At 39.9% G+C, this 26,909-nt stretch overlaps 1 protein-coding gene and 3 long non-coding RNA genes across 6 annotated transcripts in view; 1 reads left to right on the top strand and 3 right to left on the bottom strand.

Annotated features, from left to right (window-relative positions):
- CGNL1 (cingulin like 1) overlaps positions 1 to 11,001 on the bottom strand; it is a 56,509-nt gene extending 45,508 nt beyond the window's left edge. The window contains exons 1-2 of one of the 3 annotated variants that reach the window (XM_068204074.1): positions 10,845 to 10,931; positions 412 to 475 (exon numbers count right to left, since the gene is read on the bottom strand). The gene's annotated coding sequence lies outside the window, so the exon portion shown is untranslated. Of the gene's footprint in view, positions 1 to 411; positions 476 to 10,844 lie in introns of those variants that run through there. The other 2 variants (XM_068204072.1, XM_068204073.1) reach the window with 2 other exon arrangements.
- Positions 11,002 to 15,506: 4,505 nt separating this feature from the next.
- Positions 15,507 to 15,746, bottom strand: LOC137481997 (uncharacterized). The gene is made up of 2 exons (XR_011003827.1): positions 15,699 to 15,746; positions 15,507 to 15,599 (listed from the first exon to the last, which is right to left on the bottom strand). It is a non-coding gene; the product is annotated as an uncharacterized lncRNA (long non-coding RNA).
- A 405-nt stretch (positions 15,747 to 16,151) lies between these two features.
- On the top strand, positions 16,152 to 26,374 carry LOC137481993 (uncharacterized). The gene is made up of 3 exons (XR_011003823.1): positions 16,152 to 16,241; positions 16,855 to 16,926; positions 25,051 to 26,374. It is a non-coding gene; the product is annotated as an uncharacterized lncRNA (long non-coding RNA).
- Positions 16,183 to 26,909, bottom strand: part of LOC137481996 (uncharacterized) — a 29,380-nt gene continuing 18,653 nt past the window's right edge. The window contains exon 3 of the long non-coding RNA XR_011003826.1: positions 16,183 to 16,282. This is a non-coding gene — a long non-coding RNA (uncharacterized lncRNA). The remainder of the gene's footprint in view (positions 16,283 to 26,909) is intronic.

The raw sequence follows: 26,909 nt of genomic DNA, 5'->3' as shown, positions 1-26,909 counted from the left end.
GGCATCTTGCTATCAGGTCAGCAAGTAAGGTACCATGGAATGATGGGATCACCTATTTTCTCAGCAACATGGCCTTGGACTGCTTGAGGTGAGCAGAAAATTTCAAACTGAATTTATGTTTTAACTTCATCGTCAAGGATAGCAATCTTTTAAAACTTCTGTTAACAAATAAACAAAACTGGCACTCAAAGCTGCTCAAGCCTTTCAGTTTTGAGATTTCTTCCTAAAGTAAGACTTCACAAAGGTGTTTAAACACTCATTTTAAATACTGATTTCAGTGGATATGGAAGTCCCACATTTTATCATTACTCAGGAATGGTTCCATATTTCTGAACAAAGTCTTTTTGCCAAAAATAGAAAATATGATATTTTTTGTTTATAAAGAGAACTTGTCAGCAGAGGTTTTCATACCTGAAAATCCAATACTCTGCATGTTCTTCTGTAGCACTTTGTTGTTCAGTGGTGATATGATACTCTACAAAGGAACACTGCAGGTTTAATAAGTCAAAAACTTTTTTTTAATTCCTTAAAAACATTTCCTTTCACAACTATTTTATAGCTAGCTAACAGGAGCTATGTGAGACCTGCTCACAATAAAGAAAACCTCTGTCATGTGGAATCCTGGCTGCTCTCCCTGAAAACACAAGCAGAAAAGAGTGCCTTTGAGAAACATACTCCTGTGCCAGACATGTCTCTTCCCTTCTTAACATTACAGCATCACAAAGGCATGGAATTGTCTCCACCACCCATTTCAGTTCTTCTTTAACCAAATCTACAAGGCAGATTTATTCAGAAAAATTGCTTTCCCAATCCTGTTAAATGCCAAACTCTGAGAAGCTTGCTCTCCTGTATCCTGCCCACACACCCTCATTACGAAGCACGTTCCACCTTGTGCTCCAGCCTGTGAGCCAAGCACCTGCCCTGGACAGACAGACAGTCTAGGCAGAGATGGTGACCAGCGTGGGGGGACACACTCTCCCACCAATGGATATGTTTCCTGGCCTCCTGAAGGAGCCACACATTCTTCAAAGGTATTGCCTCACATTACCCATATGCTCCTTTTGCATACATACAGGGAATATGGAGGAATAAAAGAGATCTGACTTGTTTTATGGCACTAGAACTCCTCCCTGGCTCCCTTAATGTCAGAAAACCAGGAACTCCCCCACATCCAGTATCACAGCCCTGAGTCTCCTAAGACTGGATTACCTAAAGATTTTTCATTAAAGGAAGATGTGGGCATACCCCATTATGTTCTCTTTGGAGGAGAGAACTTTGAGAATTCTGAGAATTTTAAACTATTTCAGGCTAAATTACAAATGATACTTGGTTCCATGTAATTTATTTCCAAATTTTTATTAATACAAGAAATAAAAAATCCTCATGGCCCACATTATTTAATCAGTGTCTTTTTTCAAAAAGTGGGATGTAACAGTTTATGATTGTTTACTTCAGATATTTCACATGCACAGCAAAATGTCAGGACGGAACTATAAAATTTGTTCTCCAGCCTTACATAACACTGAGCTTGCTCTCCAAGCTAAATAATGGATTCTCTGTGCAGCTGACTATTCAGAAAGTATCAGCAACATCACACAAAGTGGGTGTTAGGTCAATAATAAATGACAGTGTTATGGAAAAAGGACAGGAAATAACTTTACGAGAGAAAAGGAAGGAAAACATACGTACTGTGAGGGTAAAGAAAAGGAAGCACACAGGATAATTCATGGAAAGACCAAAACTGTAATGTTTTTACACTTGATGGAAAACATTCTCACAAACATGCCTTGCAAGTATGAGGGGAAACTTCATCATTGTCAATCCTACCTACAATTTGCTTCTGCCAAAGAAAAATGGGCCTGGGTTGCTGTCCTTTTTAGTCCATGTGGAAGATAGCTCTGGAGTGGGATAAATACATCTGAAAAAAGTCTGCCATTTTCCCAAAAGATTCCTTATTTCCATTTAAGATTTTTTTTCCTACTTGAGGTTTTTTGTCTATAAAAAATTATATTTATGGTACATGTGGCAGTTACTCCTCTCAGTTATTAGAAAGAAAATCATGATAGTTACAGTATATAATGAAACTGTCACCTTTTGTTTTTCCCCAGCATTGTATGTAAACTGCTACTCCCTATCTAGTGGTCAAAATTTAAAACTTTCAAAAGGTTTATACCAAAGGATTTTATACAATATATCGTGTCATTCTATACCTGCAGACATCAGTGAGAGAAAAAAAAAACTACTCAGATTTATTTTATTATTGCTGTTGGCATTTCTGATGTCAGCATCAAAGACCTACCTAAAACTTCCATAAATTAAATAAAAACCAAACCACTGAGTTTTCAAATATTCATTCCCTTTAAACCAGCCCAAAAGCTTCATGTACCATCTCTTCTTCCTACCTGTTGGAAGGAAAGATACTGTGACAAATTCTACACTTGAAAACAATCAGGAGCTCCTGTGAACCTAAGCCACACAGCATGTATTTTTCAAAACTCCACATACCAGTGTTAGACTGCAAGGACTTATGCTTGGTATTACAGACACACCATCAAATCAAGGCGTCTCTTCAGCATCTAAGACAGGGCTGACCTATCACTGTAGGCAGAATTAGCCTTACATATTTCATAAAAAGCTAGCAAATTATATTCTTCCAAAACCACTGCATCTAAATGCACTTAGCACTCCATGCCTTGCACCACCTTAGCTCCAGCCCGCCATGCACGTGCATTAGTGACTGGTGCAGTGCAAAGAGGAGAGGAGCAGGTTTGAGCTGCTGCATCCACTGTGCTTCCAGGGCTGTGGATCCAACCCTGCACTGCTCCTGCAGGGAGATTCACACCCACTGCCAGTCCAAGCTGTGCACAGTGCCATGGAGAAAAGCAAATACTGGAGGAGCACCCACCCACACAGCCAGTGGGCCATGCAGGCCTCTCTCTGAGAGCAGGAATTCCAGCCCCCACACCAGAAGCCAGGGAGGTCTGTGCCTTCCCTAAACACGAGATGAGTTGGTTTTTTTTCTCCTTTAACCAAGCAGGGATTAAGTATGGGAATCATATAGCTTTGGGCGTATCATGAAACATGAAGTCCAGCCAGGAACACTGACTCAGAGAAATACCTTTTTATAGGAAGTATTTCAACATTTCTGAATTAATTGCTTTCATTTCTATTCTGTGCAAAGCCCCACTCTCTTCTGATTTCAGATGGTAGCCTATAGATGACAAGTTAGAACTTCCTGGAGGATGAAAATTCCAAATAATACTCTTCTTCCATTGCTGTTAGTAAAAGCCAACAGCCATGCTTCAGTTAGTATGCATTACAGATATTATTTTATTAATTTCTCCCCAAAATGCAGTAGAGAAAAGTGGATGATCTTTGGGTTTGCTGCCTTAGAAAGGAGAATTTCAGTTTCAGTTCCACCCAAGTATTAAACAACCTTATTCAGAGAGCCAACAAAACAGAGTATTAGTAGCCACCTTTTCAAGGAGAGGAAGAGACTGTATTTAATAAAGACTGCCAGTAGAAGGAACAATTAAAAGCAGTTAGAGCAAAAGATACTGTTCATTTGCTTACAACTGGGTTCATACTCCCTCTGGCTGAAAAACCTTGCGTGTGAGGAAGTCTCAGTGTTTGAAATGTAAAACATCTTGTTAGTCCTATGAAAGTATGTGACAGATCAGCCAAATGCTTGAGCAGTGTGACAACTAGCAGGTTTTGTTGGCTTATTTGTTGGTTGGTTCTTTTTTTTTCCAAATGAAAATCTGTTTAAATGGCTGTAAGTCAACAACAACATATTTTGGCAGATACTCAGGTCTCAGAAATGTTCAGAGTTTTATTGAAAACAAGGACATAATACTTATATCCAATTTTCTTTATCTGCTATGTATGAATTCATGTAGTCATAATTATACAGGATTTATCCCCAGAGGAAACAACACATTTCCTGCTAACTTCCTGAGTGCAAAGTAAAGTCTTAATTTTGTTTATGATGAAAATGCTAAGAAACCTCCAAATTTCTCACATAATATTCTGAACTATTACTACTGCATTATACACTTTGTATCATTAGTTAAGAGCTCTCTTTTTCTTTACTGAAGTAATGTTTCCAGATTTTCCCAAATCATAAACAAAAGGGAATCAGCAACAAAATCAAATACATTCAAAGTATACTAAAACAGAAGTCAACTTGTATCTGAAACACAGTTCCAAGAAATAAATTCATGTGATCTGGAGTGAGTAGTCCCAGGCCCTGCAGACAGTGACAGCAGTAAAGTCACTGGAGGGAGATGGAGAGCTGCACTTGTTCATTCATGGCTCCTGTGGTACATACACCTGCCTGAGAGTATTTGTGCCACGCTACTCTTTCATCTCCCATAAAGGCTCAGATAAAGCTCCTGAACAAGTTGGGTTTTGCCACTAACAGGATCCAGTTACTGGAGTTATCTTGTGAGTATCTGACAGTACTGCACTACAATTAATACTTACAAACTTCAAATACAAAAAGCAAGCAAACAACACAACCTTATAAATATTTATTTCAGAGTTGACTATATACACACAATACTCAATTTTCCCTCACTTTTCCTAAAAACTTGCAAAAAAGGTTAAAAACAAGAAAAAAAACAATAAAGTCACTAAAAAGGAAATGTTATTATATATACCCTTCTACTTTATCAAATTCTTGATGTTCATATCTTTATGTATTGACAGAAAGAGTGGCTGAGAGACATGAGGTTACTCGCAGCTTCTAAAAGAGGTTTGTGATTTCAAACACAATAGCTGGTTTGCATCCAAACATCTGACATTAATACATTTACTCTACAAGAGATTCTGTGTTGTTTCATTAAGTTTTCCTCCAATTGTCAGTGTTAGAAACTGTATTTTGTTCCAAAGGAAATTATCTTAGTACATCCCAATGATATCATTATTGTTTAAATAGAAGAGGGTATCCTTTTAGAGACTTAAGCAAAAAATCTCAGGTTTGTTAAGAGTCTCTTAGAAAGTCCTTCTTAAAGTAATGGACACAGCTAGGGCAATCTTTGTTAAGAAGTTTTACAAGGGTTTCAGGAACACATTTATTTAAAAAATTATCTAACATAATTAAATAATAAAAGGTTCCTATATTGCAAACACTTTTCCTTCACTTTAAATGTGACATTTCAGTGGACATTCTTCTCATTATTCCCATGCAAAAACTACAATGTTGTCTACAGGAACTACTTTTACAGCAACCCAACAGATGCAACTTGCATGGCCTTGATTATATACGTGAAATTTATTCCTGAACAAAATTAATAATGAATTATGAGTACAGCTGCTTGCAAAGACCAAGGTCTCACATATATAAAGACATACAGAGCAGGGTTAATCTCTATGGAGATGCAAGTATTTAAGTACAAAAACTACATGTAAAATAGGCTGTAGGAGTCATATTTACACAGCCAACACAAGGCCACAGCTTCATATGTATTTAAGCTAGTTATGCCTTCCATTTTTCTACTGTTAAACTTTGTCTTAATTACATTGTATTCCTTAAACACTTGGCTTCACACCCATCTAGTTTCTTTCAACTAACTCAGCCATGCGTTTTCAAATTTAAATATGCAGTCAGAACTGCAGGCCCTGAGCCCAGGCCCCACCAGACAAGATGATATCATCACAGTGTCTGAGAGACATGAGCTGAGGATAGAAGAGAGGTTAGAAAACTCAGAGGAAAGGAGCTTCATGGTGAGCTGGACTGAATCACTTGGGCTTACAAAGCCTATGCAGCCAAAGTGACCTGGTGTGGGCTCTGCAAGCACAGGTTTAACCAGCTACCCTAAGCTGCCACACTTCTCACCTTCATACTGGAATAGCATAATTACCAGGGAAATAAGAGAGGTAGGGCTGCTTCTTTATGAAGCTTGAAGTGTTTGTGGAATTATAATGTAACATTACATGCCAATTGTTCTTGTAAATAAAGGCTGCTACTGCAGAACATTTGCTCCCTGCATATAGCAGCTAATGGTGTGCAAATAAATGTATGAAGGCATACCCCAACCATTTACAACAAGACCAACAAAATATACTGAGCTTGATTTACTCACTGAAAACACTCCCACATCTCTATATAAAAGCTTAAATTTTACCCTGCTTCTGCATTATGCTTATGTTGAAGCAGAATGCAAATAACACCACCCTTCTGCACATCTTTATATACCTGAAATATATCTCCCATTCTAATAAACTCCAACAGTTCTTTGAGGTACCTTTCAACAGAATTCAGAATAGGGTTAAAACATTCCTAAAGGCTAGTAATTACTTACCAGGCTTCTGCAAGTGTGCATGAAGAGTTTATATATACACTCACAGAAACACATAAACACATGTCGGTATGACTATGTAAGCATGGGCAGCCTAGACAATACATCTCCTTTTCACACTGTATTTAGTTTTCATGTCCACATTTTAGCTACTTTTAAATGGTGCATGCAATGCACATGAAACAAAAGCATTATGAACTGCTGCAAGTGCCTGGAGTCAAAATATGGTCATGCTCAGACTGCTGAGGGTCATATCTGAATGGTCATGGCTCCTTGCATGCCTGGGGACCCTCACAGAAAGGGGCCACCGTGGTAATCATTGCAGCATCTTCCAGTCTTACCAAGCTCCCTGGTGGTTTTTTGCAGTCTAAGGGCTTTCTGAGACACTTCTCCAATCACATTTATTCCTCGCTGCTCTCTGTTTTTACCAAAATCAAGAAGAATGTGAAAAGTTATTACAGAATATTAATTTTAAATCTCATACTGTCAGTCTGGTTAATGAAATTCATAAATAAAAGGATAGACCAATAGAAATTAAAACATTTCATTTGGCTAAAAATTTAGAGGCGATCCTGGAAAAATGAAACTATACCTAAAATATCTGGTTATGAATCTTGTCATCCACTTTATTTCACTTTATATAAAATGAAAGGTTATAAGCCTACATTTGGATAAACCCCTCCAAGGAGGCTGCCAGCTGTGTTGGCAGAGATGGTATAAGATCAGAAAAAATACAGTGAGCTCTAATCCCAAACAGTGGCGACTCCATGACTACCACTCCACTAAATATTTAGCACATGCATTCTTAACATGTCAATTTTTTGGGGTTTAAGATTAAATTTTCATTCTTGGCTATACTGAAAAATATTACCATTTTGATTTAATACCATTCAGAGTCAAGGTCAAAGCAGTTTCAAATGTGTTTATTTTTCCAGATAAACATGCCTGGAATAAACACTCAAGGGACACGTGAAACACCTTCCCTCATACATTAACCTGGTGAGTGAATGAGTGGATTCTCCATTCTTCTGCCAATTAAGAACAGAAATAGCAAAAACAATTTATTGTGTTTTTGCACATCCTTCCAACACATCATTCAAGATGCATTAAAAACAGAACTACCAAACCTAAGTTCAGGATACGTCAAGTCTGTACCACCTTCCTCTGTGCACAGTTTGTTGAGACCAAGCAACAAAATCAGAGAAATTCTAACACCTTCATCTCATCCTAGCCATTCAAAACATTTGTTAATCTCAGTATTGTAAGAATGTAATTCCTTGCAAAGCCTGCCTCTGAATGGTATCACTGAACTGATCAGGTAGAAGATAACCTCCTCCCACCTCTAAAAAACAAGTGGGACAGAGAGAAGAAACAAAAATTTCTTAAGCCTGCTTTATCTGAACACATGGGCAGTGGGTAGCTGCAACATTTCTGATGCCATTCAGAGTTGCAGAGAGGGTGCAGAAGTGAAAAAAATGCCCCATTATTTTTGTTCATTGCCATTTCTCAGAAATCTATTAGTACCAGTGATCTTGACCAGATTCTTTGCAGTTCCTTTCTATCAACATAGGTAGATGCTGCCATGGGCTGAATGTTCTTTTGCATAATCAGGCTTGTGCACTTGGTATTAATATACAGATTTCAGGTTACCTCCACAGTAAAAAGACTCTAATAATAATGACATCATCATCACGATGACTTCAAAAAGCAGAAATGGTAAAACAGCAGACTATAGAATGAAACTGTGATGGTCTACTTTTGTTTAAATTTTTGCATCTGCAGAATTATTTGGCCTCAAAATACTTCAGTAGCTATTTTTAAATAACAACCTGCCCATTATGATCCAGGCTGAATAAACTCAGCAATTTATTAATAAACATAGCATGTTTGTTCATCTTGCATCACTCCATGACAAAATATTTAAAACTTCACATTTGAGGTCATGTTGTTTCACCTGCACATTTCAGATGACACTGCAGAACCCAGACAAACCAGTTTCACCAATACTCCCAGAAAGATCAACTTCCTATTACACAATGTACACCAGAAGAAGGAACTGTCACCAATTCTTTTCTGCAACTTTGTCATCCTTTTATTGAGGCAAAATTCCTTAAAAAGGACATACTGTAGGCTATTTCTGCAGAAAATTAAATTCTACATCTCCCACAAAAACCCTGCCAGGGGAACCTAAGTGCGTTCTCAGACATTTTAGTAATGACAGTGATATCTAATAATGCAATTAACAGAAATTAAAATAAGCTGGTTTGCTTGGAGGCAATTCAGACAGCCTAAGCAGTCTAGATTCATTAGATTTAAAAGCTAAAAGTCAGATAATGATAATAAAACAAAAAAAAAACCAAACAGTTGTGTGATATACTCATGGAGTAGATAGGTTCTTGGAAATACCAACAAAAATTCAGTAATCAAGGGGGGTAGCAATATAAGGCCTTTTTAGTACTGTCACAACATTAGTTACCTTTGTAGTGTGTATTTGCATTTAGGTGGCGTTTGGAAACAGTTAATGTCAGTTGCAATTCAAGGTGTATGTAAACCAACTAGGAATACTTTTCCTATGATTAACACATTTCAGAAACACCTCTAAGTTGTAAACACACACATGTAAAAATATCAGTTGCTTTGTGAGATACTTCATTTGAAGCATTGCATTTTTTGTTTATCTCAGATTATTTTTAAAAACTCCATGAATATTAAACAACCGTCTGCTAAAAACAACCATCCTCTCTTATGTGAAAGATTATCTTAATATCCTAAGAGAATTTTAACAGAAACTAGAAGCATTTATTTCCTATTTTACAAAGCTTTCTGTTTTAAAAATGTAGCTGTGTCTCAAAATTAATAACATAAAATAAAAATCAGTTCAATTGCCATCCATAACATGACAAACTTCTAAAACATAATGCTTACTACACTGTTAATCATAGGTTTCAATACTGTATGAAAGTTTTCATTTCAATTTATTATCTTTTTCCAAAAGAAAAGACCCAAGTTCAAACTAATTATAAAAAAAAAACAACCAAACAAACAAAAACTTACAGCAACTTGTTACACTTTCACGTTAATCATCAGTAACCACATCTGGCTTAGAACACAGTTGAGCATAAGCAGATTTCTCCTGGATCTAACATTAGAAAAAAACCCAAGACAACTCAATGACTATGACACTTCTAGAAAATATAATTGCTAGTCAAACAAGTTCTTACAAAGCACCTTTAAAAAGTAAACAGTAGCTTGGTTTTGCCTTTTAAATTATATTTTTATATAAGTTTTAAAGGTCTGTTAAAACAAGATCTATAAAGAGATTCATAACTACAAGACATGTGACAGTTGTCAGCATAGGCATCAGACACTGAATCTATCAAATTCCCATGGGAGTAGCAGCAGTCAGGATACACTCAGGGGATTCCTGATTCACCTACAGGATTCACTTCTAGGAGTCTGCACAAGATGAACACAGTGCGGATATTCAGAAAAACAGAACAACTTACAACAAGAGGTTCCCACTATTTCTATTCTGATAATCATTCAACATGCATTGCAATAGTTTTTAAAAAAATATCTGCATGCTAAAGAAAAAGCAACAACCGTTCTGTCAACTGCAAATCTAATGCAAACTCACCACAGAAGTTTTATCGCAGCACTGATCTCCCTATAAAGTTGTCACCAAATTGGAAGGATATAAATTATATCAGATGCAAAGTTAATTGGAAGAAGAACAAATGGCAGAACTGCCGTTCTAAACTTTTCCCATGAAAAAGAACACACACAACGCGGACACACCCCTTCGCAAAAAAATACGCTAATTCGCGGAATAAAAGAGAGATAAAGAAGTCAAGAGTGCCCTCTGCCCAGGAATGCCAGGAATCCCCGGAGGAATGCGTGCAAGCAGGCGGTCTCGGCGCCCCGCGGGGGTTCCGGGCCCCGCCCGCCCACCTGGAACCCCAGGCCGGCAGCAGCACCTCCAGCCGCGGCCCCGCAGCTCTGGAGCAGCCGCGGCCGGCCCCGCTCGGGGGGAAGACCCCCACTCCTGACAGCCGCAGAGCAAACGAAGGACTTCGGGAGTCTGTTCTCCGAGCAGCCCCCTCTCTGCTCGACCGCTGAGCTCGCCCGCCCCGGGGCGGCCCCGCTCCGCTCGCCAGCGCAGCCCCGAGGAGCGCCCGGGGGAAGGGCTGCCCGGGCACGGCCGGCGCTCCGCCAGCTGCCCGCGCGTCATCCGCCGGTCGTGCGGGGAGAGCCGCCGTGTTCTCGCCTCACGCCCGGGAGGGCCCGGCGCCCTCGGCCTTTGGAAAGGCGTGTGTTTAACGGAGCTGAGGGCGCCTCGGCGCCAGGAGCCACTGCCACAGCCGCGGGCGGCAGCGCCTGCGGCACCGCACGGCCACGGCTCCCGCGCCCGCCGTGGTCCGGTCCGGTCGCGCCACGGTCCTGTGCCCGCCCGGCCCCAGCCATCGCGGCAGGGACAAGCGGGCGATGTGCCCGCTCAGTGCCCCCCTCAGCTCCCAGACCGCCCGCCGCCGTTCTCCTCACCCGTCCCGAGCCGCCTCTGTCTCGCAGGGGGATCCCCACCGACTCCGCGCCGCTCTCTCTGCCGCCCCGCCAGCCGCGCTCGCCGCCGGAGCCCAGCGCGCACTGCCCGCCCCCTCCAGCGGGGGAGGGGGCGCCGCGGCCGGGCCGGGCCGGGCCGGGCAGGGAGGAGCCAGGCGGGGGGCGCTCCCGCAGGTGAGCTCGGGGTTCCCGCCGCTTCCCTTCCCGCCCGCGGCCTTTGGTCTCCCTGAGGGAGCGCGCGGCCCCCGACGGACACCGACAGCCGCAAACTGAGGGGAGGGCGCCCTGCTCCTCCTCAGCTAGGGCTGCGGCGAACCGCGCCGGGACGGAACGGGGTGGCCAAACAGCCCTCTGAAGAAGAAACCCAGCCCCGGGCCCGGGTACTGTCGGCTGGAGGCCGCCTGACAGTCGGGTTTGTTTTCCCTCGCCGTGTGGAGGCGGCTGGCGAGCCGCCCGCCCGGCGGGAAGGGCTGAGGCAGCACGGGGACGGGGCAGGGCGGGCGCGCCTCTGGACGTGAGGAGGAGCTGAGGGAAGCGCAGGGAGCGGGGCTGCAGCGCCCAACGGGGCAGCGTCACGAGCACCTCGGGCACACCTTGGTGCCTCGGGCGCTTTGGGTGATTTCCACACTGACTTCAGCTGGACTGGAAATGTCACAGGTGATTCCAGAATAGTTCACACATAGAGTGCGAACCGAAGAGCTGCAGTACTGCATGCAGCACGCCTCTTTCTTTCCCTGATCCATCAGGGAAGGAAAGGTAGCTGGGGGTTCACAAGTGTCGTCCAAAAAAAACCAAACAACAGTGTCTGTAACCATGTCACAAGAAATGGGCCTCAGACAATTCCTTTCCATGCTTACAAAGTTGTTCTCAAGGTTTGAACAGCATTAGCCAAGGAGCATAGTCAGAAGAAAGGCTCTAGTGAATCTACAGGGAGGAAAAAAACACAAGAAAAGGTGATATATCCTTGTCTACAACAGAAAAATGCTGGGCAGTGAACATGAGAAGGAAAAATTTAGTATATGAGTCATGGAAGCTATGTCAAAGTTGTTCAACAGGAGGAGCATGGATAGGAACACATCCTCTTCTCCCTCCTCCACTACTGGAGGTCACTGCTCAAATTTCTATCAGAGCTGCTCTGATACCTGTTACATGTCTGTGAAAACAAGCTCAATTAGTAAAGATGACTGTGTGTATATATATATAATTTTATATAATTGTATGGATTTTCTGTAGAGAATGGCCCTGTCTTCATTAGAATGTATAAACAGAATAGTTTCAACTGGAAAAGGCAGTATTCCAAATACAGCATCAGTATCAACACTGCTGGGACACTGTATCCAGCTTTGGGTTCTGTGTTGGGGAAAAAAAAGGTAAAGTTCTCACAAATCTACCCCAGAAAATTAAATGCATTCTAAGAATTTTTTAAAAATCTGTATTTTTGTTGGATCTGTTGGGTGTTGGAAGAAACAGTCAAAAGCAAAACAATGAGACAGTAAAGTCTGACAGCAACTACTTGTGATAAAATACGATTTTGATGGTTAATCAGTAGAAAGAGCTGTAAACTGCAGGAATTGCACAAATTATAAACAGTTCAAAGGAGGCAGCTAGTGAGGTATTTGCAGACAACTGACAGTGTTTGCTGAGAGGATGGAAGTATTCAGTGTGACAGGGTCTGTAAAGACTTCTGTTGCATGTCTACATAACACACTAAGTTGATTCTCCCTCAAAATGGTTATTGAGAAGAAAGGCATAGATGTTTGAAGTTTTCTGCCCTTAGTATTAATAAAAAAATATGTTCATGAGACAGAACAGCCCAAACTTGTGCTGCCATCTGATCTTTTACATACTTTGCACTTTAACATTTGCTTTTCATATGCATCTTTTCCACATAACCCCATAATCTTGGAACTGTTTAAGTAAAAGAAGCATAGAGTTTGCTTAGCTCCTTTCCCTGTAGTTTTTGAGAAAGCACACAAAGCTTATACCCTCACCCTACCTGAAAAAACTGGGAAACAATGAGTAGAAAAGAAAGTAATTAAACTTTTTTTTTCCTCAGTTACATGAGTTGTGTGGCAACATTTCAGTTGAACTCACAGATATTATACAGACATTTATAATGGCTGTATTTTATTACAATTAGAATGTTAAAAAACATGCTGACAGTTTGTCCAGCCTCATACTGTTGTTTGGTAAGATGTGAAGGAATTGAGCTTAATAGAAAACAAAATGCTTAATTAAAGACGTGTAGACACCTATAATTTTCACGTTGTCGTTAAAGGTTAATGAAGACAGTGTTGATCAATGATGTTGTACAATAATACATTTCCATTGAATTTAGATGCAAACCAGAAAAAGAAAAAAATGTAAGAATAATTTCTTGCTAAAACCAGCAGTCTATGATGACTACTAGTCATTACTATATAGTCTATAATTATTTTTTTTTATTATATACCTCTCAGGTAACAGCTTAGGAGACAATTCGGTTGCTATCTGTCATGCTCAGCATTAAAATGCTCAGAAAACCTTTTTCTTGTTCCGTACTGAGTTTCAGAAAAATATGCCAAGGCATTTTTCTTTCTTTTATTTCTTTCTTTCATTTTACTTTATTTTTCTGTATTAAAGATGGGGGGATGAAAAAAAAAAAGAAAAAGGTAGGACAAGCACAATTACTAAATTACTTGTATTGGCTGTGAGCATACCAAACCAAAGTTTTGACTGGATTTTCATAAGCTCTATCCTACACTTGAGTCTTTGAGAGAAGTTTATTTTAAACCTTTGAGCCTTTCATATTTCATTAAAACTGTAGTTTAAGTCAAACATTTTGTCAAAGAGTTTCTTACAGATCTTTGGCATATTCTGAACATGTGTTTTACAAGTACTTGGTTATAGTAATGCTGCAAGCATGAACTGTTCAGTAAAAGCCATAGTCCAGCTGTAATACTGAAAAAGTACAAGGTTATCCAGTGAGGTAAGAATTTTTTGAAGGAATGTATACAAACCCAGCAATAAGCTGAAATTGCACTGAGGACTTAGGTCATATACAGAATATCATCTCTGTGCAAGCTGCCATTTCCTTTCCCACTCCTCAGCCAGTTGTTGTTCTTTTCCTTGCCTTTAAATAAAGGTTTTGGTCCTTGTTTATAAAACTGCTTCGACACTATGATTGATGTCTCCCTGTTCAGGCAGCATATTATCAGGCACTTGTGAAACACAATACAAAATGGAGTCTGCAGCTAAAGCAAAAACAAACAGTAATGCCCAGCAGCCTGTGCTGTAGATGAATCCCAGCTGCTGGCTACTTCAGCACACCTCGGGAGCTGAGCAGTGCTCCTGCATTCAGCTCTGCTTGTGCAGTGAGTATCTGTGTTGAAAGCCTGGTGCATCAGTGCTGTGCTCGGCTCCTAGCAAGATGCACCTCTGTCTCTCTGCTCTTCCACTACACACTGAACTGAGTGTTGGCACTTCATTATAGTCTCCAATTTCCTTTCAGGAAAGGATCAAAATCCAATAATCACAGTAGAAAGTAGGGAAAAAAGTCTGGTATATAATTCCATTGAAGCACTGCTTCTGACTTATCTTTTACAACATATGTTAGAAATTTTCTTTATTATCAAAGATTAGATGCCTGTTGCTTAATAAATAGCAGTTATCCTTACTACTATATTCATTAAACTACTAAGTAGTCATTTTAATCTATTTCTTATTTCAAGCAACACAATCTTAAAAATTCAGGTCTTTACTTTCAGAGAAGGAGATGAGGCATTTGAAGAAATGTAATTTTACACTCTTATCAGATGCTTTTTGATGTATGATCTCTGGTTTTTCCTCAAATGCAACTAACCGAAAGAGGAGGCCTTTCATTTTCTACCTTTCTTTTATTCCCCACTCCCCTCTTTTCACAGGGGACCTTCTTCTCTCTTTCTTCTCTTCCTCTTCTCTGTTTCTTCCTCCCTTCTTCCACCCCCTCCCCCTTTTCTGTTTGGGGGTAGCCCATCTTTTACATTTCTCCCATTTCTCTCTTCTCCCACATACAGCTGTCAAACACAGGGTACCGCTGACAGAACCCAGAGCACAGGGTTCTCTCTATATCTAACCCTAGCATTCCATCAGCTCTAAAACAGCCTGAATAATCCTAGCCATATATTCAAGAACATATTTACATTGCAGGAGAATAAGGCTTATTAAATAAAATGCATAAAATAACAGATTAAATTGTAAAATGAGAGATTTATATTTTCAGATCACTCAACACGAAAATGCTTTATATTAGCTAATCCATGGTAAGGAAATACTTAGGAGATGAAGATTTAAATTGTAACTTATCTTCTGTAGAATTTAATTTCATCTTAGTTCAAGTTTACAAATACATTTCATGTTGAATATAAGACTGTACAATTATTAACCTTAGTTATGCACATAGAAATCAAGGGTGAGATGAAGAGAAGATACCATTGACTTTAAAAACTATTGAGGGAAAAATACACACAACAGAAAATTTGATCATAAATAATGTGATAGTTTCAATATTCATTTAAGAAAAAAATATGTAGTCAAGTAATTAAGTAAATAATACTGATATGAATTTAAGTTGAAGATTTTGGATGCTGTTCAGCATCTAGCCACAATGAGGCTTTCTGATCTCCTATTCTTCTCCTTGGATAACTTTTGGCTAAATCCATGTTTCTTCCTACACCTTAGCGACACAGTCTTGCTCCCACTAGTCTTATTTCAGTAATCCTAGCAATGAAAAAAGTTTTTTTTTTTCCAGAAGGAGCCTGCAAAAAGCCTAAGAACTACCAAATGCATTAAACTTCCAGAAAGCACTGTAGTCATTACCTGCTTGGCTGTGGTCTGTGCAGCTCTCCTTGGCCAAGCCCAGGCTGCTGGGATTTAGCTGTGCCCAGGCTGCAGGAACAAACTAATTTTTTAAGAGTAGCATAGTCTGAGCCTCTATTTCCACAAATACATAGTGATTTGTTGGCATTGCCAATGTATTTAATTGACGAAAGCTTTAAGGGTGTGCTGTTTCAGTCATTGCAGATGTAAACATTGATTCATTTATCACAGAAATAGTAATGTAGTAAATGAAATGGCTTCTGTGCTCTTTATGCATGTAGCTCTTTTTTATGTCAACAGAGAGGTGAAATGTTAAATTACCTGGGTCTAAATCACTATCCCAAGTAAAAAATAATTCTTTTTTTTTTTCTTATAGATGTGCATGGATGTCTCACCCCAAATTACGGTTTGGAGTGGGTTTTTCCCCGCCTTTGGACAAAGCCTAAAGCAGTACCCGATGCCAGCCCTTTCCCCTGCCGAGTCCGGGGGGAACGGGCACGGGCCTTTCGTGCTGTGGGGCAATGGCACCACCTGGTGGCCTCAGTACTTGTAACAGTTCCGTCCTTCGACCCATTCCCGAGCAGCTTGACAATGAAAGACCAGGGGGAAAAGTATTATCTTTAATATTTTTACATTTGTTTTTATTTACAGCTACTTTTCTTAATTGGGTGAGGTTGCACCATTTAAACAGTTTCGTGAAACAATAATTTCGAAGAGATGTAAACATTTTAGTGATGTCCAATTACTTTAAGAATCAACTTAGAGATACGACACCTTCTCCTCGAAAGAAAAACATCATTCCCTATTCACCTGCAGTAATTTAGCTACTGATGCGCTGAAGACTTAAGAAAATAACTGTATCTTTGTGAATCTAGGAAAAACACAGAAAGACAACTTAAAGACAGGCTTTAAAGGATTGGAGTTGTCAATGCTAGAATGTACATGCATATAATAAGCATTTCATGGAAAATTAAATTTTTTAAAAATTTTTAAGTTCCACTTATGAACTAACTACTCAATTTTCACAACTTTTATAAAAGAGCTTAACAAACAAATTAAATGAACTCAGGGAAACTAGTTCATCCTGGCCTTTACCATGGTTTGTTCCTCATTCTCCTGTGAAAATAACAGTGTATTTTATGTGTTTCCATTTCAGATCCCACAGCCATCCATTACTTTAAGAGAGGAAGCTTACAGCCTAATTATGAGTCAGCACAGAATATATAAGGTACTTTAAATTCTCAAAGATGGAGGCTTTGGTGATGCAATAGATTCTATCTTTGGCAATTGTGCAAAGTCTGCTCCTTTTTACCAGGAGAAATATGTTTATATAGATCTGGCACTATGCTAATGAACTAAACTGCTACTCCAGTTTTCAGTTAATACTATTTTCTTTAGGAAGAACTCTTCCTAGTTAGTGTTTTGTGACTGTAGAGGGTGCTCTTAAAATACTGGAGATGGTAATAATATATGGCAATCCATTTCTTTTTCTGTAAAGCTTATCAATGTTAGGATGTTTATATTTAGCAAAGAACATCGTAGAGCTAGTGTGTTTTATTTTTTATGTGGGCAGAGTCACTATCCACATTTGCATCCAAAAACATCCCTGGAAACTTTTCCTGGATTTAGTTTATTTTTGCAAGTATGTTTCTGCCAAACAGTGATAGTATCTTCTGAGAAAACTATTGATGTGCTCTAAAACAAGTTGAAAGAAATACTAAATACAGTGTATTTTTAGTTGCAAGGCCACTGAGAGTTGTATAAGAGCTTATTGTTCCAAATAAGCCATTAAAATATTTTTTTAAAACCTTAGTTACATGAAGATGCTTCCACATTGTGCTATCTGGTATTCTGTTGGGAAGGATTTAACTTTATTTTACTTTCATTTTTCTGTAGCTTTATTGATTGCCTCACCATACTCCCAAACTATCTGTTTTCTTATACTTTTTAAATTGAATTAGCAAGTGAAAAACATCCTAGGTGCAAAAGACTAAATCAAAGTGTATCCTGCTATACTTTTCCCTCAACAATACAATATCTTTTTAAAATACAAAATTTTATGGTCCATTCAGTACAGCCAAGAAGCAATTGAGTTAATTCTGTGTGCTTAAGAAATGTTGCTTCTTTCCAGTGAGAGTGGAGTCTATAAACCTCAAAAAGATAAGAATTTTGTTTTAATAATCAGAACTGCCCATTTTAAATCAGTGTAAGGAGGACTAATATTCCCTAAGTTGAGACCAAGAAGAGGCTACAGACTTGTGGCAGCCCTGCTCTGAGTTGGGGATGTGAGAGGTGTGATCCCTGACTGGGCAGTCAAAAACCCTCTGCTGGAACTGCACTGCAACAGCAGAACTGCCCTTTGACCTAAGAGGTCATTAGACTGGCAGGAGATGAAACAGGTACTACAGAAGCAGAGTTTTCCCAATTCAAACTTTTCCTAGCAACAGCTACTGTGCTTCTCACACTGGGTGTATATGCTTACCATGAGACAGTACTGTTAGATGTGAGCTCAGTCTATTTTCTAAGACTTCACCAGTGACCACTCACTTGGGATTCGGTGTCACAAAGACTGTGACCCTTCACTCTTACAGCAGCTCTACTGTAGGCCCAGTTTAGTGCACAGAAGTCAGTGCACCTTGTTTTGCCTGGGGAAGCCTTCTGAGCATTTTTTGGCCAAATTCAACAGCATTTATTCTAGGGAAACCTTGTAAGCATAGACCAAGCTTAATAGCTGTTTGCTGGCTTCCAATGAAATGAGCTTGCCGTGTTCCAGTCTCCAGCTTTCACATCAAATTCCTCACTAGGAACTTGCAGGTTAGAGCATGTCCCTGGATCATACAAAGGGGACTTGATATTAGCTAGTACAGTGACTGCAGGCTTCTCATAGTCAAATGAAATTCTTTGTGAGAGCTGGCAAAAATTAACTATTGCCACTCATCAGGCAAGCCTCTTCAACAGAAGAAATGTTGCTGCCTGAGGTCTGATTGTGGAAAATATTTCTATTGCAAGTCATGAACACAATGATTCAAGGATTTTGTCTCATAGAGCTTTCCTCCTCAGAATTAAGTAGAGATTTGACCAAACAAAACCTAGGCCTCATCCAGCCTTAAGTACACAAACTATTAAGACAAATAGTCATACTTAGTTCTCTTTCCATTCACGGTATTTCTGGTGGGCAGTGTTTTCACTTCCCTAGGAGAAACTACAAGTGTTTCCCCTAAACATCCCTTATACTGAGGCTCTTAAAATGGAAAGTTAGAAATGCAAATCTTATACCCTCAGAGTCAAGACTTGAACACAGACTTCCTCTGATAACTAATCTTCTCTTCACCGAGCTATTTGATAGACAGATAATACTTTTCCTCCCATGTTGTAAGAACAGGTTGACATAAATTTCTAACTCGAGGAGAGAGTTCAAGAATGTATTTTGTAGATTTTTGCACCGCTGCAGCTCACATTAAAGGACCAGAATATCAGAAACAGATGGAACTCAATACCTATCATCTTTTCTTTATAATGGCCAGTCAGGATGTTACTTATCAACTTTAGTCATTCCTGTAGTGGATCCTCTTTTCCTGAAGTGTGAAAAGACCAATGCACTTCACTTGGGGTGGGAGACTTCACTACACAGCAAATATCACAGCACCTCTAAGCTGCAGCCACTTACAAAAATTACCCAATACATTCTACATTGAGTCTGCCTTTACTGGTTCACTTCTTACAGCACATTCTACAATTCTAGAAAATCTTAAAAGCTCAGGAAAAAAATCTTGCAATGCACAGTACTTGCATATTTCAAGCAGTGAAAGCTGTAAATTATGCACATGCTGGAGTGACAATAGACAAATGGAAGTTTTCATTGGGAAAATACAAACCAGAAGACAGTTTGTTTTGCTTTAGGCAAAGCATGAATGCAAACATTTAAACTGGAGAAACTCCTCTTTCCTTCTGTGGCCCCTCTGAGTCATTATATTAATTACTTGGAACTATTTACCTACTTCCCTTCATTTAGGCCCCAGGTGCAGAAACTGGGTACAGAAAATGATTTTCATTCATTTTTCTGGAGTAAAAAAAACAATATATGGAAACACTCATAATTTCCTCCCTGAAATCCATTAAGGGGAGAAGGGGTGGCATCCTAATACATATATGGTGTTTTCTGTTTTTTAATACCCTATAGCAAAACACAAGAGTGGTAGGGGGTGTTAGTGATGTTTCTTTTCTGAGGTACAGTGAAAATATTTGTTTCGTTTTGTTGCATTAGCAGGGGCACCTGGCAGTGTTTGCATTTATGCATCTTCTAGTACTTCACTGAAAAGATACCCCTAATTCTTGATGAAGACAAATATCTTATTTTACAGATGTGCTGACCTGTGCTTATGCGGTAGCTTTGACAGCTTCCTTCTGTGATCAGTGTTACACTGCCTTTGAAATGTGTCCTTATCCAGCCACATCCAGGTATATACTTTTCCATGTGTGAAACTGGGGAATTAAGTTCCCTAGTTGAATGGAGCATTGAATGTTTAGAAAATAAACAATTAATCACATTAGAATTTTTTTTTTTTTTTAGAAATCATAGAAGAGGGTCAAAACCTAAATTTCTAAATTGGTAGCAAAGAGGTTCAGTTTCAATATCTACAGTTCTTTTTGGCAAGATAGCCATGTCTCAAAGCTTTTGCTTAAAGTTACATTTCTAACTTCCCTCTGGGGAAAAAATGAATTAAACTTTTTCTTGTACTCTTACCGAGCCGTTCTTCTGCTCTTCGTTATGTTGCAATGCAAACAGCAGACTGTAGGACATGGCTGTATAGATATCTTGAAATAATAACTAACAAAATCTATGGCTATTTTCACAAAGTGTAGTCAACTTCTTCCTTCCTAATAAAGAGTATCAGTCAATCCCAGGGTAGCCCAGGTCATCAGGGGGTGGCTACTGAGTCTGGCTCCCCCTGTCACAGCTGCCTGGCAGTGGGCCCACCCTCGGGAACAGCCAGCTGGCCCTGCTGTGCAGTTCAGCTTCCTCCAAGTTTGCATGTGGACCTGTGAAGCAGCTGAGTGTATTTTGCCTGATCGGCTTATTTGTTGTCAATCCAGAGTTTTCCCATTGCCATGAGTGCTGATGATGCAGTCAGTTTTCAACATGGCCCCTCTGCTCTGTCATTTCTGCTGCTCTGCACTGGCTCTTCAAAAGCTCAGATCTGTTTCACAGATTTTGCTTGTTTTCAAGTCAGATCAGCCTTCTCTGTTCTGACATGGCTTGTCCAGATGCACAAGTTTCTTTTTGCAGTCTGCCAGGTTTTGGCCCCGAGCAGGCTCAGACTATGAGAAAGATGAGTCCTTCCTCTACTTTCTCTTATATTCCAGCTGCATATCTGTGAAACTATACAAGCTATAGGGTGACCCTTCATTTAAAATATCTCATTACAGCATAAATGTGCATGTTCATCATTAATGACACATCTCAGACTTTACTCAGAAATATAACTCCCTCATGGAGCTGTGAGCAGTAACAATGCAAAGAAAAGCAACCTCTTCCATGTTCATCCTCTGAGGTGTCAAAAGAAGAGCATAAGTAGCATCTGCCATCAAATCAGAATTTTAAATTCTAGGGTGTAAATCCATGTGTTCAAGGATTTTCAGAGGCAATTTTAGGATTAATTAAGGAGAGTACCTTCAGAATTTAAAAAAAAAAATTCTAGAACATTTTTAATTAAAAAGATTATGTATACCCAAAACATGCATCACATTGTCACAGCATATACCATAGCACATGCCACAGTCGAGATGGCCCCGATACACAGAGTATCCCCGTGCCATTTTAGCAGGAGCAGGCTTTAAGCATTCACCCATACAGAGTCACACCACATCACATCAGAAGGCTTCAGGCCTCTGCCCATACAGAGTAACATCACTGCAGAAGGCTGCAAGCATCTGCCCTTGTTTGTCCTCCAGCCCAGCCTTTCATACCCCTCACGCTGATGCACGGCACCTGTGTGCCCTCTGTTCCCTTTGGTGGTTGCTCAGTGCCCCTGGGCACTCCATGGCTCATTGCTGTCACTGCTGCTCACCTGCTTCTCACAGCTGTGCCCACTGGGGATGAGGCTGGGCTGCAGCCCCACTCCCAATCACCACAAACTGTGTGCCCACAGCACTTTCTATTCCCAAATAATGATCAAGTCTTTTTCTAAAAAATAAAATTACTTGACCTAGTGAACATAAGATGATACTGTAATTCATTTAACTATTTAGTAATATTTTAAATCCCATCAGATTAATATCCTGTTGTAGTTAGCTACCTTGATGAGGGAAAGCAATATTTGTAAAACCATATTTTAATATCTGATCTTTTTTATTGTATGTTATCTTCTTACTCAATAGGACAGCTGTTGTGGTTCATGTTAATTTCATTAAGTTTTGTTAAATGGTTCGTTCTGTTATCCCCTCACGTTTTCCCCAAGTTGGTTTTTCCCCAAGTTGTACTCTCCCTTAAAGCTGTCTCTCAAGCTGTTCCCTGCTCTTTGTTCTAGTCCCTTCCCTGCCTGTCAGGGTGATCCTGTCCCTCTTTCCCTGCCTAGCAAGGCGACCCTGCCCCTTTTTCCTGAATGTTCCGTGCCACTCACCCCCTGGGCCAATCCCTGACTGAAACCCCCATTTGGAAATCCCCAAATCCTCGATGCCCCATATTGGCCCATGAGCCTTTCCCTCTGCTCTCCCCATGCTGATTGGCCCCACATGACTGCTGTAATCCCCTTGCTCTACCCCTGAAGTTTCCCTTTTGGTTGATTTTCTGTCTCCACCCCTGGTCTGTCGCTGTATTTAACCCCTTGCTCGGAGGTGCTCGGGGCTCTTTGGCATTACCTGCTTCACCTGGAATAAACCTTCCCTTGGAACCTTGAGACAGAGAGCCTCCTCCTTCCTCCGGTCCCTGCCGTGGCTGTAACAGCATGCACTGTAGAGCTTGCAGCTCTTCATCTTCAGCTGTGGGTAAACACCAGTCCCCCCTGTTCCCCACTCCTGTTGTGGCTACCCAAGTGTTCAGAGCTAGCCTGGGTTCCAGTGGACTACTGCAGACAGCAATGGAAACACTGGTGCTGATACTCATTGCTTTACACAGCCTCATGATCTAAGTTACTTTCTGTCTCAGCTCAGTAGCTGAGTTTTCACAAATCTGGCACTACAAAAGTCTCTTCAGAGTGTTTTTAATCATTCTCAATGTCTGGACTTTTTCTGTGATTGCAATATCCATACTGAGATGTGAATTTGAATGAGGAAAAGCAGTCCATTCCCAGATTTCAATATCCAATGGAGATGAATTTAAGACTTTGCCATGAGTCAGTAGTGGCCTTTCTAAGCTGGGTTCCTGCTAAGTGCAAGATGGATCATTACTCTAGCTTCAACACTCCTCTCACATTTAAACAGTGGTATTCACAGGCATAGAAAGAGACAGTTGTTAGAGCAGCTATTTCCATTCACTTCTGTAGAAAGAGTATCAGATCAGGTGCAGCCATGCCTACTAGACAGGTGCTTAAGCAACCACTTAGATTCAGGAACCATGGCCATCATCACATCTTCACACTGAGTACTTCCAACTGTCACCAACAAGTTTAATTCAATGCTCTTCCAAACCACACTGCTTGGAGTCATCTCATTTAGTATGAATTACTTGCTTTTCAGCTGTACTCAAATTCATCTGCTTTTTAATTGATTTTTCATGACCTTCCAAATCCTGTTGCAGCCTATGAAGGACTTCCAGGAGCATAGTCCATGTCAGCAGTTAGCACATTCAAATTTGCTGTCAGGTAAATTTATTACAACAAACCTAGTCAGGATGACATCTGAGCATGCGTCCAACCTAGGTGGACAGAACTACTCATATGCTTGAAACTACTGATACTATTCCTGCAGAAGTACCTTCTTGAAATGAGGCCTTTATGTCTGTAAGGATGGGCAGCTGCTGAGTGAAAAAGGAAAACAAACCCCAAACCCTCTGGTATGGAAATCTGCTTTACATTCCCTTCTCAATGTTCAATACTTAACTAGTTCTACCTATACTGTGTTCACACATTCTGATTCAAATTCCTGTTTAGTATGATGTGTAAAAACTCAGGGTTAATATGGAAGTGTAAAAAGTATATATATCTGGGAAAGAAAATTAATTTTAAATTGTGAAGTTATGCTTGAAAGTTAGTGTTTACACTATGCATGAAGTCTGTGATTCATGATTATTCCTGTTATTTCTGATTTTTGCTTCAAATGAAATTGGGTAGATTATGAAGAATGCTACTGAATTCTTCTGCTTATTTGTAAAGGAAGTTGGAATTTTTGGAGGATGTAGAGTGCAATCACTATCATAGTATTTGAGGGCAGGGAACTAGAGTCTGAGAGATCTTTTCCATAAATACAGTGTTCTTCAGTCACAAAGGCTTGGGAAGGAAACAATTCCTTCTAATTAGGAAAGTAATTTTAAGCAGAAAAAAAGATGTAAAAGCTTAGGGACTGTTCTTGTCAGAGAGAGATGTTTCCGAAAAGAATTAGGGCAATAGAGGATTATTGTTTTGTTAAGCCTTTGATTGAGATCTCAGACTTTCATCAGTTTTGTGGCAATGCAAGCAGAGATCTAAGGCTCAAATGCATTTCAGAAAAGAGGCCTTGGAGAAAGAAATTAAAATAAAATTATTTTTATTTTAAAAAGCAACCCAGACTAGGATTTATCTTTTGGGTATTTATAACACCCAGTTTATAGCCAAAGGGAAGTTTTTCTGTTATCACCCTGTTACTTTTAAAAACAAAGGGGGAAAAGTGTTGCTTTTGATTTCTAAAAACATTTGTTAGTTACTTAAAAAATTCCAGACTAGAGCATGAAAGATCTTTTGGAGGAAAACTCCAAAGCTGTTGTTTAGAATCTGCCCTGAGTATAGTCAAGATTAAAGCCCTTAATGAAGGCAAAGCTTACTTATCTGATCAGATTTTAGCATAATGGTCTAGCATGTGATATTATTTTGTAAAAGTTACATAACTTTTTGTTTAAGAGCATACTTTACTTTCAAGCAGCACAAACAACATCTTTAACCTGTTCAGATCTTTGAGAAATGCAAGCAGATTTGAAGAAAAAAATTGAATATTTGTTAACAAAAGAAAATCATTCCTTTCTTTGACTTGGTTAAGATGAAAACAAGACAGGAAACTAATAAAAAGGATCAGAGAACCTGGAAATAAATGTTGACAGGCTTGTGCACTGGCAGTTTAAAATCACATATTATTAAGCATTAGCTTTCTGCTTAAGTGTTTCCCCACAAGATTGCCTTTCCCTAGGAAAGTCTAGAGATTACCGACAACTCATTTGTGTTTGCAGGTTTTCTGTGAGTACGTGTGGGTACATCCTACCATTTATCAGCCACAATGCACGAGGTCACAAGTCCCCTGCCTCATTAAAAGACAGTGAGCCAATTGAAAAACAACTCTGCTCTCCCGAGGAGCATCTGGACATCTGGTGCAGGACTAGTCTGCTTAATTTGGAAACAGACTAATCTGGGAAGAAACTAGGCAGTTAGACAAAAAAATAGGTAATAAAACCTTGGATATACAGAGTTTTCCTGTTTTGACCATAGAATGTGCGGATTACAGCTTAAAGCTCTTTAGGATTTCTCACACACTGAGAAATAGAGTTTAAAACTTGCAATATTAAATAGTGGGACAAGAAAAATAAAAGCATGACCCTACACCTCTGTGGAAATATCTCAGGGCTTCATGAAATCATCACTGAATATTGAGTGCTGATAGCCCCAGCACACCATGATGTAGGAGCATTTATCACCAAGGTGTTTGTCACTGTCAGAAAACAAAGACAGAGCAAGAGAGAAGGTGGTGGCTTGGCTCCTTATGTGCCCAGTATAATGCAACCTGTCACATTGCAGGGGTGTTCATAAGCCACAATACAGGCATGTAACAACTGCCAGTGCACTGCTACAGGCAGAGTGTGTGTGAGTGTGGCTGCTGCTGGCTGGTGTCATGCCATCCATCTCACCTTTTGCACCGCCATGAAATTACAGTGCTAATTTCTTCACTTCAGACTGCTTTTGGCTAAAAATATTTACTTCATTAAGCTTTTCACTAATCTGTTCTTCCATTGGCATGGGGAAACTGCTCTTGTACCTTGAGAAAATTGCCATTATGTACAGTCTTTTCCAAACCAAGGAACTGCTTGCTATATTTTCACTCATCTTTAAAAGGGAAGTAGTCACAAAAAAAATTTATATTTGAATTCAAACTTCAAGAGTTTTGTTCAAAATGGTCCTCCAGAAAGCACAGAGAAAACAGTGTCTCTTGGGGAAGCCATGGAGAAGCTTTCACCAGAACTGAGAATGCAATCATTCATTGCTTCTGTAGCCAAGTAAATGATCACTATTTTGTGACACAATATACTCAATCAAAATAAAATTACTGTTAGTTTTCTTTATTACTCCTTTTTCCTCCTCAAGATGTTACATTCTCTGTTGAATATTAAATTTATTCTGGTTAACCAGAAAACAGTAGAGTTACTCAGCTGGGAAAAACACTGCATTGCTGAATAAAAGGACACTGCTCTGCCAACCATGATCTCCTCCTGATGTAACTAAGAGAGTAGAATGGATAGCAGCACTCTTCTGTCAGCTTAATGCTACAGCTTCAAACTTCTGCCCGAGGAAAAGGCCAAAAGAATGTTTAAACAGTACTCCTTAAAACTAACTTTCCTTTCTGTCAGATATAAGCTAATTGATTTTTTTGTTATATTCTTAACTAACAAGGTGGGATGAGGCTTTGTAAAGCTCCTCCTACCACATTTGTACAATGAAAGAATAATACCCGACAAAGAAGTGTTTCTGCTGTTGAAAAGAAGGGAGGGGAAAACCTGAGACCAACATGGAGGTAGAAGACATTAAATGCATCTTTTCCTCCCTCTTTGCCAGCTGTACAGAGCTCAGTGATGGAAAGAGAGTGCCACATCCAGTTACTTCCTTCCACAACACAGCAAGCAGCAGAGTAACTGATTTTGTTGTCCAGTTCCAGGAACAGATGTGGTTTGAATTTCTGCACACATGGGCCTGAGTGCCTACGCAGACTGAGGTATACGTACCCTGCTTATTTCCACATGCTTGTACTTGATTGAGAAGGACTACCTGTAACTTTTTCAATCACCCACAGCCTGTAAGCTGTTCAAGCGTAGCTCCAGAG

This window comes from Anomalospiza imberbis, chromosome 13 (genome assembly GCF_031753505.1).
Source record: "Anomalospiza imberbis isolate Cuckoo-Finch-1a 21T00152 chromosome 13, ASM3175350v1, whole genome shotgun sequence".
NCBI classification, from domain to species: Eukaryota; Metazoa; Chordata; class Aves; order Passeriformes; family Viduidae; genus Anomalospiza; species Anomalospiza imberbis.
This window is presented reverse-complemented; position numbering and strand designations above follow the sequence as displayed.